General features: G+C 36.5%; 2 long non-coding RNA genes and 4 other non-coding genes across 6 annotated transcripts; all 6 read right to left on the bottom strand.

Annotated features, from left to right (window-relative positions):
* Positions 1-4,373: 4,373 nt before the first annotated feature.
* Positions 4,374-5,854, bottom strand: LOC120104084. The gene is made up of 2 exons (XR_005506576.1): positions 5,360-5,854; positions 4,374-5,267 (listed from the first exon to the last, which is right to left on the bottom strand). It is a non-coding gene; the product is annotated as an uncharacterized LOC120104084 (long non-coding RNA).
* A 409-nt stretch (positions 5,855-6,263) lies between these two features.
* Positions 6,264-7,767, bottom strand: LOC120104085. Its single transcript, XR_005506577.1, has 2 exons — positions 7,514-7,767; positions 6,264-6,584 (listed from the first exon to the last, which is right to left on the bottom strand). It is a non-coding gene; the product is annotated as an uncharacterized LOC120104085 (long non-coding RNA).
* LOC113462514 lies at positions 6,821-6,963 on the bottom strand. The gene has a single exon (XR_003384974.2). It is a non-coding gene; the product is annotated as a small nucleolar RNA F1/F2/snoR5a (small nucleolar RNA).
* Positions 7,026-7,110, bottom strand: LOC120104148. The gene has a single exon (XR_005506600.1). It is a non-coding gene; the product is annotated as a small nucleolar RNA Z196/R39/R59 family (small nucleolar RNA).
* On the bottom strand, positions 7,302-7,391 carry LOC120104146. Its single transcript, XR_005506599.1, has one exon. It is a non-coding gene; the product is annotated as a small nucleolar RNA Z195/SNORD33/SNORD32 family (small nucleolar RNA).
* Positions 7,490-7,577, bottom strand: LOC120104150. Its single transcript, XR_005506602.1, has one exon. It is a non-coding gene; the product is annotated as a small nucleolar RNA U31b (small nucleolar RNA).
* Positions 7,768-11,478: the final 3,711 nt, after the last annotated feature.

Raw genomic sequence — 11,478 nt, 5'->3', positions numbered from 1 at the left:
AAAAATAAGTTAAAGTTATTGGTTTTGAAAGAAATGGTTGGAATTAATTTAGAATGATGCATATTTTCGAGTCCCCGTTTGATTGTTTTTGGTCCCTACAGCTCAGTAAAATATAGTTAATATACATTTAAGAAACTTCACCCGCGTAGCAGCCTCTACTGGACTCTTCTTCCACCAGAAAACATTCGATGTGGGTAAAATTTTGCTCATACTCTTTTCGACCCGTGGGTAACTCTACATGTGATTACGTCGCTCCAGCGCCACCCCAGTGCCAGCTAGACCAGATAGCGCTCCCACCGAGCGTGTTCAGGCGGGGGGCATCCGGTCACCAATATTTAATCAACGCCTGCGCATTTCAAACTTGGATCGTGCCGGTAGAAAAAAAGCCTCGTTCCAACTGATTTACCACCTTTGTGGCAATGATAGGCATTTCAAAATGCATGACATACACCCTATACATTCATTTAGATTACCATCTTAAATTGATAGGGATCCATTCTTTCCTTTGTCATAATCAACAACTAAATCCTAAGTTTTGAGGTCTTGGCCTTGTTTATATTTGGTTTTTGGATTTTGAATACTATTATAATTTTTCATAGTTACTTATTATCTCTTTGTCAACCTGGCATTCTATTTGTCATTGGTGCAAAATTAAACTTAATGAACAGCAAAGAAAAATTTAAAGTGCAAAATAAATATGAGAGACCCTATAGCTTTTGTTTTGTGCATCATATTTAGCATTAATTGAATTTAGACAAACAAGAGGGTTCAAGTCCTGCTTGCTGCATGCCTTCTTATCTCATCTTCCATGTGACATCTATAAGGTTGATGGATTTCACCATCACATAATAAAAAGGCAGCTCGTTGCACTCACGAGCAAAATGGCTCAACTTTTGGCAATAGGAACACCGCATTTTGGTCTTTCTCTCCTTTTGTCATAACGCCAGCTACTTTTATGGTGATCAGTTATCTTCTTTTTAGGTCCTCTTCCAATCTCCTTTCCCTTCCTGTCCTTATTCCGACTGCACTTACGCTTTATGATGATCCTTTTGTTTCCACGCTTGATAAGCCTTCAGATTTCTTATATCCTGAGCACTATTCCCTTTACCAGGATCATTCATTTTCTAATAAATGGTTTCAAGTACTTGCTGTTCCTCAAGAACATACTGGATCTTACGGTGCTATATATTGTAGTTATCACCATCCAGTTTTTTGCCTTTATTCAGATCAGCTATTATATTCTTTGATGCCATGGTCTACCAAGTAACAAAAGAGATTAATAAATAGTCAAGATACACACACGTCTAACATTGCGCACATATAAATTAAATCAATGATAATTTTACATAAATACAAATTCGAAAGTTCACTTTGTTCTCAATCATCGTCTGTAAAAGCAAATGTTCTATTATTATGTATTTAATTGCATTGCACAAAAAACAATCCTTAAATGAGAGTTTCCATCATAGTGTTATTTCAGCTCCCGCTTAAAATGATATTTTCATATAATAAACATTAATTAAATGCACATAACATTTAATTATGAAAATATCAAATAGGACAAATCACATATAGCATACACATTAAACTACATGCGTTCACAAGTAATATAAATTTTGTCTTACTTCATACATAAGTGCTATGAAATGCACAAACAATATGTATACATTAATCTCCGCCATTAAAACTTGGGGACACTGGTATTTTTCTATTGATTAAATTACTTGCAAGTTTAGGTCCCATTGTTTCTATCCAAGGGTATAGGCCAATGCAATCTTTTGTACTTCGAGGATTTGAACAAACAGAGAATGATGCAGCACACTTTGCAGCATTTTGCACATTTAACTCCAATTCAAGTTTGCACTCATAGAACAAAATTTGTTTCAAAACTTTGTAAAAGGAACTCCAATTGTGCCGGAATATCGTTAACCAATGTAGCCCAATGGGTTGATAAGGACCTACGTAACCCTTCAATCTTTTCTTCTTCTAATGAAATAAAACCAGTTATCTCAATGTTCATTATTAATTTATCCACTTCTTTAAAGTGTTGTCTAATGGTGTGATTTGGGTCCATTTTATAACACATCAAAGTGTAATATAATTCTTCAAATTCATAGAGCAACATCCTTCTATTATACTCGGCGGCAGCAGCCCTTAAAACATTAGCAGGTTTTGCTTTTTTAGCTAATAACAATTTTCAATTCGGCTTTTTGGGCTTCAGTTCTCCTGCCTCTTTTTTATCTTTTTATTATGCGGTAAAGATGCCATCTACCCCACAAAAAAATACTAAGGATTATACATAGACTATTGAAAAAAATCAACTACTAAGAAAACATAATTTAAGTACTTGATATGAAAGAGCATTAAATTTAAAAATTTTCAGATATAGAATCCCAATTTTTTGATTAATATATAATTTATTATGATTTTTCAAAAAAATAAAAAATAGTGTCCTTTCGTATGTTTTCGAAGAGTATAAAGTTCTAAACGTAAGTATTTTCTCCCACTGGACTTCAACCCCCTAGAATATGAAGCCCAGAAGCCACCAGAATTTTTCAAAATTTTTCATTTTCAAAAATAATCTTTCTATCATTTTCTACTCATTTCGAAACAAAAAATAATAATAAAAGGTAGCCGTACCACTAATCAAGGATAAAATTGAGAGAATAATTTAGATAGTTTGATATGTAGAATGTAGGCTGAGGGACGTACTAGTATAAATAAGTGATTTGATATATGCAGGAGGAAAGAAGGATAAAAATAAACCAAAAATCAATGTAACAAAATGGTAAAGGACTTGATATCATTATATATTTAGAAAAATTTGCCCCTATATAAACCAGAATAGAAGAAAAAGATTCATGTAATCAATGCCAACTAGTTTGGGATTAAGGCTTAGTTGAGTTTAAAGCATAAGTAGGGAAAATAAAACGATAGGAACAAACCAACTAAAACAAAAGATATGGTTTAGACAGCATTTTGATGTTTACAAAGGAATGGTAGCAACAGATGAAAATACAGCATGTATCCCTTTTAAAAAATAGGAAACAGTTTGGCTTTGCAAAGAATATGAGGATGATATTGCTGGTGTTGAGGCTGATGAGCAGATATCAATAACTATGAATGATTCACGAAACATCAATTTTTTGAAAGAGCTCGTCACCTCCTCTCCTCCAGCTCCCTCACCTTCTGATCTTCACCATGCCCTCTCATAACCCATTGTCTTCTCTCCAGCCACACAACCCCATACCGCTCGCTCTCATTTAATGAGTCTACCATGGCTGAATCCATCAAGTTTTAGCTTGCCCTCTCCAGCCGCTTCTTTGATGCCATGCCATTGTCGACCTATAATCTAATCTCTCTACTACTCTAAATTTATCCACAAGCCCTAGGGGAAGCCACCATCCACCCCTCATTTTGCCTTTTCTCTCCACCCTCGAGCTCTACGTTGTTGAAACCCTATTGAGGGCATTGCCCATCACAGTGGAGGTATCAATATTTAATAGGGCGGCTTTAAATCTAGAGGAAAAGAAGAAAATAGGTGTATAGGCAAATGTTCTTCCCAAGCGAGGGGAGTGAGTTTGGCATGCTCAAGAGTGGATATTTTGTTAATTATGTTAGAGTAATAAAGGCAAGTAAAAAAGGACCAATAAAAAAAAGCAATGCACTTCCTCATAGAGATGAAAACTAGCCAGTATCTTGTACAATAGAGTAAAAAAATTTGGACCTTAGAGTTTCCAACAAGCTTACTTTGCCTGGGTTACTTAGCTCGAGTTGAAGCTACTATAATTATCTTAGAGCATATTTAATTAAGGGGTTTTTGTTCCTTATTCTTGTTTGCTAAGTTTGGAAAATGGATAAATTGATTTAGATAATAGATAAAAGTTAAAACAGAGGGAAAGGAATTTAATTTGAATAAAAAACCCAAAATAGAGGGAAAAATTTAAATTGAAAAATGAAAAGATGGATCAGCTCAATTGTCTCGGCCTTCCCTTTTATTTTTTAGCACGTTTGGTCCAAGTCCTGTTTGAATGCTGGTAATTTCAAACAGGTGTTTATGTTTAGGATTCGCATGGCATAATAAACCTGAGGCTTCCACAACTACATCCGGTGTTAGATAAATGTTGGAGAAAGTCAGGTTTCAAGCGTTTGGAATTCTAGAAAGAATTTTTGATGGATGTGATAGAATCTCCAGCATCGAAAAATGAGATTGTAGAAAGAAAAAAAAAAAAAAAAAAAAAAGGCAACTTCTATCAGAAGATCAATTTTTGCATAAAATAGTTCAAGGACCTGTAACATTTAATGGAGTCCGGAAGCTAATGCTTAGAGGACCTACAACAAACTTTTGAGTGTCTTGTATTACAAAATAGATCTCTGGAAACTATGAGAAAAAATATTATTTCATTTAGATGCTGTGAGTACACTTTATGAGAAGGGAAAAGAAAAGGACAAAATATTAAGACATGATATACAATTTAAGCTTTCGTATCCAATGATTATTTAAACATGGTAATCGAGATAAGTTTGTCCCTTCAAATACCCTAAGTTTCCTGATGGATGAAATAAGCTTTTGGGTTCAAGTAAACCAAAAGAAGAGAAGAGCAAACCAAAAGAAAACTTGCTCTAGCATTTGCCCCTTCAAAGCCACATATTGCTTATGCTTCTACTCCATGTTTTCCTTGCTTAAAGTGAAATAAAGCTAATATATTATTAGAATGGGGATCCATCTTAGAAAATTCATTCAATGGCTACTGCCCCTTCAAAGCCACACGTTGCTTCTGCTTCGGCTTCGGCTTCTACCCCTCCATGCCCTTCATGCTCGATGTGAAACAAAGCCATCGTGTTGGATTGGGGATGCATTCTAGAGAAGTCATTCTATGGCAACAGCTTGCTTCTGCTTCTGCTCATCCATTCTATTCAAGCTTTACCTGAAACAAAGCAAGCACAGAAATGGGGGCAAGGAGCATATTCCATTCCCAGACGATTCGCATAGAATAGGCTCCTCTTCTCCTTGCCCCGTCTAGGCTCCTCTTCTCCTTGCCCTAAAGGCCCCCGCCTCTTGGTTCCACGCGGATGCTGTCCGCATAGCACGTTCTCCGCGGACCAAGACAGAATGGTAGGTTCTCTGCGGAAGCGTCCGCATAGCAGGTCGTCCGCATAATAACTTCTATGCGGAATCTGTCCGCATATTAGGTGCTATGCGGAATCTGTCCGCATAAACGGCTTGTCAAATATAACCTTCTATGCGGAAACAGTCCGCATATAACCTTTTATGCGGAATCAGTCCGTACAGACCGTTTGTCCGCATAGGACTTTCTATGCGGATTGTGTCCGCATAAACGGTTTGTCCGCATAGGACCTTCTATGCGGAATCAGTCCGCATAAACGGACTGTCCGCAGACCTTCTGTGCGGATTGTGTCCGCATAAACAACTGTCCGCATACAACCTTCTATGCGGATTATGTCCGCATAACCAGTTTTCCACAGTAGGACCTTCTATGCGGATTGTGTCCGCCTAGTAGGTCCTATGAGGACAGATTCCGCATAGTAGGTCGTATGCGGATAAAGTATGAATAAACAAGTGCGTAAAGTAGTTTTGCACTTAGGGCTAGTTTGGTTTGCGAAAACATTTTTCCTCCTAAAAATATAATTTCTGAGAAACAAATTTTAATAAAAAAATGCCTAAGAAAGTATTTTTAACATGTTTGATTAGCCTTTTTCTAAAAAAATATTTTTAGCATATTTAGTTGATAATAAAAAAATAATAAATTTTTAAAATATTTATTTTGGTTCGCCATTCACTTTCTTAAAAAAATTATATATAATTTCTATAATACCCTTTAATAAAAATTAAATCTTTAATAATTTTTTAATGATTCTTTAATACTGAACGATTTTTTTGAAAAAAAATAAAAATAAAATAATTCCCTTCTTATTTTTCCATGTTTCTCATAGAAAAACTTTTCCATAAAATATAGAAATCATATTCCAATGAAAATACAAATTTCTTATCTCTTCTTGAAAACTGAATCAAGAGGCATCTCATTACTTTTGAGTCCCTAGATGAATCTAGAATAAAACCAGGATTAAGGATCCAGTAACACCTATGCTAACAAAATGACTAACACATTTTCACCAGCAAAAGCATCCAATTTTATTTATTGTGGTAGAGTTTTTTAATGTCCCGCTCCCATTGTGAAACTATTAAAATGAACACAAATATTCAGGGAATAAAACTAATAAACTATCTTAAAATTTGAAATAAAAATATATATCAATAATTAAATTAGTTTTAAAAAGCAAATGTTGTTGCCCATCAACGAAAGTAGAAAAAATAATTCAGAATAGCAGCTCTCGCCTGCTGCGGGATCACACACATGCCGCTCAAAGTTCACCGATTTGGTCATGCAAACATAAAATCGCTCCTTATTTTGGTTCATTTATCTAAGTCCAACAAAACAATTCAGTACTTGCATGTTACAATTCAACTCCCACGGAAGTATTCATACAACTGACAGATGTGGAGATAAATGATCAGCATCAACACCACCCCCAGGTACGCAGCTGTCCAAACAAATCAACCTCTACAAATGTTGAAATTAAATGAGATTCCTTTTTCCAAGTATCTCTAATTGCGAGCAACCAAAGGTAAAGAATAATCATTTGCTAGATCAAGTGGATCAAATCATTTGCTGAAACATAACATTTAGGTCAATCATCAAAATGAACCAGCAAGAAAAGATTTTTTTCTCAAAATTCTAACTGAGTTTGGTTATTTTTCTTCAACACCTCAAACAATTTCTAAAGGATTCGAACAGAAAGATGTAAGCAGGGTAAAAGTAACAGGAAGCTCATGGAAAGAAGAGCAACCAGTGTCGCAAGACCTGTTCGCCTCCTTATCTGCCACTCTAACGAGAAGCACAGCCATCGATTAGACTGAGCATCAGATACCTCATGGCATTCATATTTTATCTATCAGACTACCAACATCAAAAATCAAAAAAAAAAAAACAGTAAAACGTTTATGCAATCTCAGCCGAAAGATGGTGATTAATTTGATGAATAATCATTGCAACTCAGCAATAAACAACAACTTCATCACAGATTGCACAACTCTCGACAAAAATCCTAGTAAACTTATTTGCAACATATTAACAAAAGAACAAAGTCTTTGACTTTTTTAAATCATTAAATTATATAAATCTAAAAGAATTTCAATATAAACCGACAGTAGCCTGATCTAATTTCACGTTTAAAGGATCAATTGGCAAAAAAAACAGTGATTGAATAAAATGATTAAAAGGAGATCAGATGGTAGTGCATGTTTCTATATATATTCTTCATCTGAACTACAGAAATATTTCTATGGATTAGAAATCATCATATCCCCCTTTAATATCACATCAGAAAACACGAAAAAAAACATATATCCCAAAAAAAATCATGTACGAAGAAATAGAATTATAAAGAAAATGAGAAAAATGGTAACGAATCAGATAAAAATGTCTATCACCATCATCCATTCACAAGGTGAACGGATCGTAAGACTGGGGCGACATTAGCATATCATCACGCTCCAAAGGCAGCATAGCAAGAGAGAGAGACAGAGAAAGAGAGAGAGAGAGAGAGAGAGAGAGAGAGAGAGAGAGAGAGAGAGAGATTTTTCTAGGAGCGATGGACCAAAAGGAATTGGAGAAAAGTTGCAGGCGGAGGAAGAGAAGAAGAAACCGAGAGATCGAAGAGAGCCGTCTGGGAAGAGGGGATGCGGCGGGTTATTTATAGAGGAAGATTAGGGTTTCTCACTGGGTTACTGGGCCTCCCAGAGCCCAACGCACGTGCATACATGCACGTGTGAATCACATATGCGCCTTAAGTGTCGTAAGAAATTTATTAAAACCATAAGGTTTTAAAAACCTATATGATTTAATGATAAATAATAAATTAGTTTTTATTTTTAAGTTATAGATACAAAGAATAGGACATGATCATCTTACAAAGAATTCTTACTTCCAAAACGATTTGGTAGAAAACATTTTTTACTTGAACATGTTGACCAGATTATATTTGATATTAGATTTGGGAAAGGTTTGCTTCAAAAAATAAGGATAGATATTTGTGCAAAATTTTTATAATTCAAAAAAAAACCTTATTGGTGTATTTTAGTTGTTAACAGTTACTATCTATATATTATTCTAAAATAAGAAAGAAATACACTAAATTTCATCTTCAAATTTATTTGTAAAAATGCTCTTGTTTTTTTGTAAAAATACTATCTAAAAATAATAGTATTCAATATTTATCAAATTTTATAAATTTTTATTTCTATTTTTCTTTCTTCCAACTACATGAAATTATTTTTCTTTTTATCCTAACAATTCTTTCTTTAATTTCAAATTTAATGATTTGCCAGCACTCTCTCTCGATCCACCAAGATCTTCCAACTTTTATTATTATTTTTTCTCTCTCAAGTTATCTCTAATTCTAAATGTTCTTCCGACAATTTTAAATTCAAGTAAGCCAGCAATTGGCACATTTAATGCTTGTTAAGAAAATAGATTAATACGAAAAGAATTCAAAAAATTGAGAGATGAAATATGTGGATTAGACAAAGAGTACCAATTTTTTATTGTTTGTCAAAAGAATCCAATAAGTTAGCCTTATGGATAGGAGATAGGTAAAGTTTTTTTATTTTTAAACAGAGTCCAAGTGATAAGGGATGGTTATGAAAAACCATGTATGTTTTTTTAACCTCATTTTTTTGCAGATATTGGTGAGGAGAGAAATTAACAGTATCCTCGTTATTAGAAATTAGCAAACAAATGTAAATCATCATGCTCCTTTCTTATTTAATAATATATACCCCCCCCTCCTCTTTTTAAAATGTACACTGTACATCTCGAGATTGCTAGTCTATACTCTATACTATATATAAAAATAATTTTTTTAAGATCAAGAAGTATTCTTTCGATTTAAATTTTTATACCAATAATAGTTTGGCAGACCAATTAAGCAAAAGTTTGTATAGGAGTGAAGTCCTAGAATCATCAAGGGTAATAGAGTTTAAGCCTACTATTTGGTCATTGATAGCAAATACTAAACCTTTGTGACTGAAAATTCCACAAAAAAAGTTTAGAATGGTAGAAATAAAGCTAATTGACTGATCATACTAGAGCATAATTTTAGGAAAACATCACTTCTCATCCTTATGATGGGTACTCATAGTAGTGACGAATTAAACTAAAAGGTTGGGTTACATTCTAAATAGATCCAAGGTAGGAAGTCTACAATATATTAGGCAACAAATATTTTTGGAGGATTCACCTATATGATAACTATCATAAGATAGTGATTAGAGATTTAGGCTAATCCATTCACGGAGGAGCTGATTGCGCTGGATTGGTAATTGTCCCTATATGCCCTTAAGATGGACGTGCCATCAGCAAGGCTTATCTTAGATTTGAGAAATTGAAAGCGATGGCAAGCTAACGGTTTAGTCAGTAGATCTGCTAGCTGATCGAGAGTGTGGATATGATGAACACTGACCTTTTCTTTCTGCGCAAGATCATGGACAAATAGCAAGTCAACTTCAATATGCTTCATGCGGGTGTACTGCACAAGATTGAGATTAAAATGATTTGCTCCTATGTTATCACAGTAGAGCTGTGGAGCATGAGGGAGCTTGAGACCAAGTTCAGTGAGAAGAGAGTGCAGCTAGGGCTGTCAACGAGCCGAGCCGAGCCCGAGCCTGGGAGAGCTCGGCTCGGCTCGTTTCACAGAAGCTCAGGCTCGAGCTCGGGCTCGGGCTCGATAACGAGCTCTATTTTGGGCTCGAGCTCGGGCTTGCTTGGCAAAGCAAAGGCTCGGGCTTGAGCTCGTAAAGCTCGTTTCAATTATGAGCTCTAGAACGAGCCCGAGCTTGGGCTCGTAATCGGGCTCGAGCTCAGGCTCAGGCTCGATAACAAGCTATTTTTCTCTATGTAATTAGATTTTTATGAATTATGGTGCTGAAATAAGATTTTTCAGTGGAAGACTAGAGCTCGTTTGGGCTCGTGAGCTACTCGGGCTCGAGCAAGCCAAAGTGTTTCGAAAGTAGCAGCTACCAAGGCACGAAATTCTGCTTCAGTTGAAGACCGAGAGGCGACGCACTGCTTGCGAGCGGTCTAAGAGATGGGATTCTTTCCAAGAAAGGTGAAGAAGGCAGTAGTAGAAATCCGAGTGTCATGATCCCCAGCCCAGTCAGCGTCCGTGTAGGTACATAATTTCAGTGCATTATCTTTTCAAAGGTGAATGCCATTAAAAATCGTATGCTTAAGGTACCTGAGTAATCTCGTGATAGCAACCCAGTGTGTGGTAGTAAGCTGATGCAGGAATTGGGAGAGACGGTTGACAGCGAAAGCAATATCCGGTCCGGTGAGACTGAGGTACTGAAGCCACTAATGACTTTGCAAAATGGAATGCTATCGGTGGGGGGTGAACCATCGAGCAGAACAAAGGATGTGCTTGTGGACAGGGGGGTCTGAACCATCTTGGTAGCATCCATATTGGTGCGGCTAAGAGATTGCATACATACTTGTGCCGTGAGAGAAAGAGACCATGAGTAGTAGGTATCACCTTGATGCCCAAGAAGTAGTGGAGATTACCCATATTTTTGATAGAAAACCATGAGCCAAGTTGTGCTATGATCTTGGACACAAAGGAAGAATCACTGTCTGTTATAATAAGATCATCGACATACACTAGGCAGTAGCAAGTAAGACCATCAGAGTTATGGATAAATAAGAAAGTCTCAGTGCATGAATGCGTAAAACCATAGCCGAGAAGAGCTACTCGAAAAGACTAGTACCATGAGCGAGGAACTTGCTTAAGACCGTAAATGCTCTTCTTCAATTTACAGACAAAATGGAGTTTAGAGGGATCTTCAAAACTAGGCGGTTGTTTCATGAACACTGAGTCTTCGAAAAAGCCATGCAGAAAAGCATTATTTACGTCCAACTGTCGAAGAGACCAACCTTTCATCACAGCAAGGGACAGTATAACTCAAATAGTGGCCGGTTTAATAACCGAACTGAATGTCTCCGAGTAATCAACTCCGGAGCGTTTGTGAAAACCTTTCGTAACCAGACGGGCTTTGTACTGACTCATAGAGCCATCTGGGTTGCCTTTCACATGAAACACCCACTTGTTGCCAACCAGATTTGACCAACATAAGAGGGTACAAGATCCCAGGTTCCATGCTTAAGAAGGGCCATGAATTCATCCGACATAACTGCACGCCAGTGAGGATCCTTGAGAGCCTAACTAACACGTGTAGGTTCTAAGGGTGCAGGGAGTGGATATTTTGTGGCAACAAAGAGTTGCTTGGGCTGGTAGATGTTGTTCATGGTGTGGGTGGTCATGTGGTGGTTGCAGGTAGGTATAAGTAGTGGAGGTGGGGCCGCGGATCCATCGGTAGGAGGTGCAGGTGTGGGGCTCGGGTGG

This window comes from Phoenix dactylifera, chromosome 16, assembly GCF_009389715.1.
Source record: "Phoenix dactylifera cultivar Barhee BC4 chromosome 16, palm_55x_up_171113_PBpolish2nd_filt_p, whole genome shotgun sequence".
Classification (NCBI taxonomy): Eukaryota; Viridiplantae; Streptophyta; class Magnoliopsida; order Arecales; family Arecaceae; genus Phoenix; species Phoenix dactylifera.
This window is presented reverse-complemented; position numbering and strand designations above follow the sequence as displayed.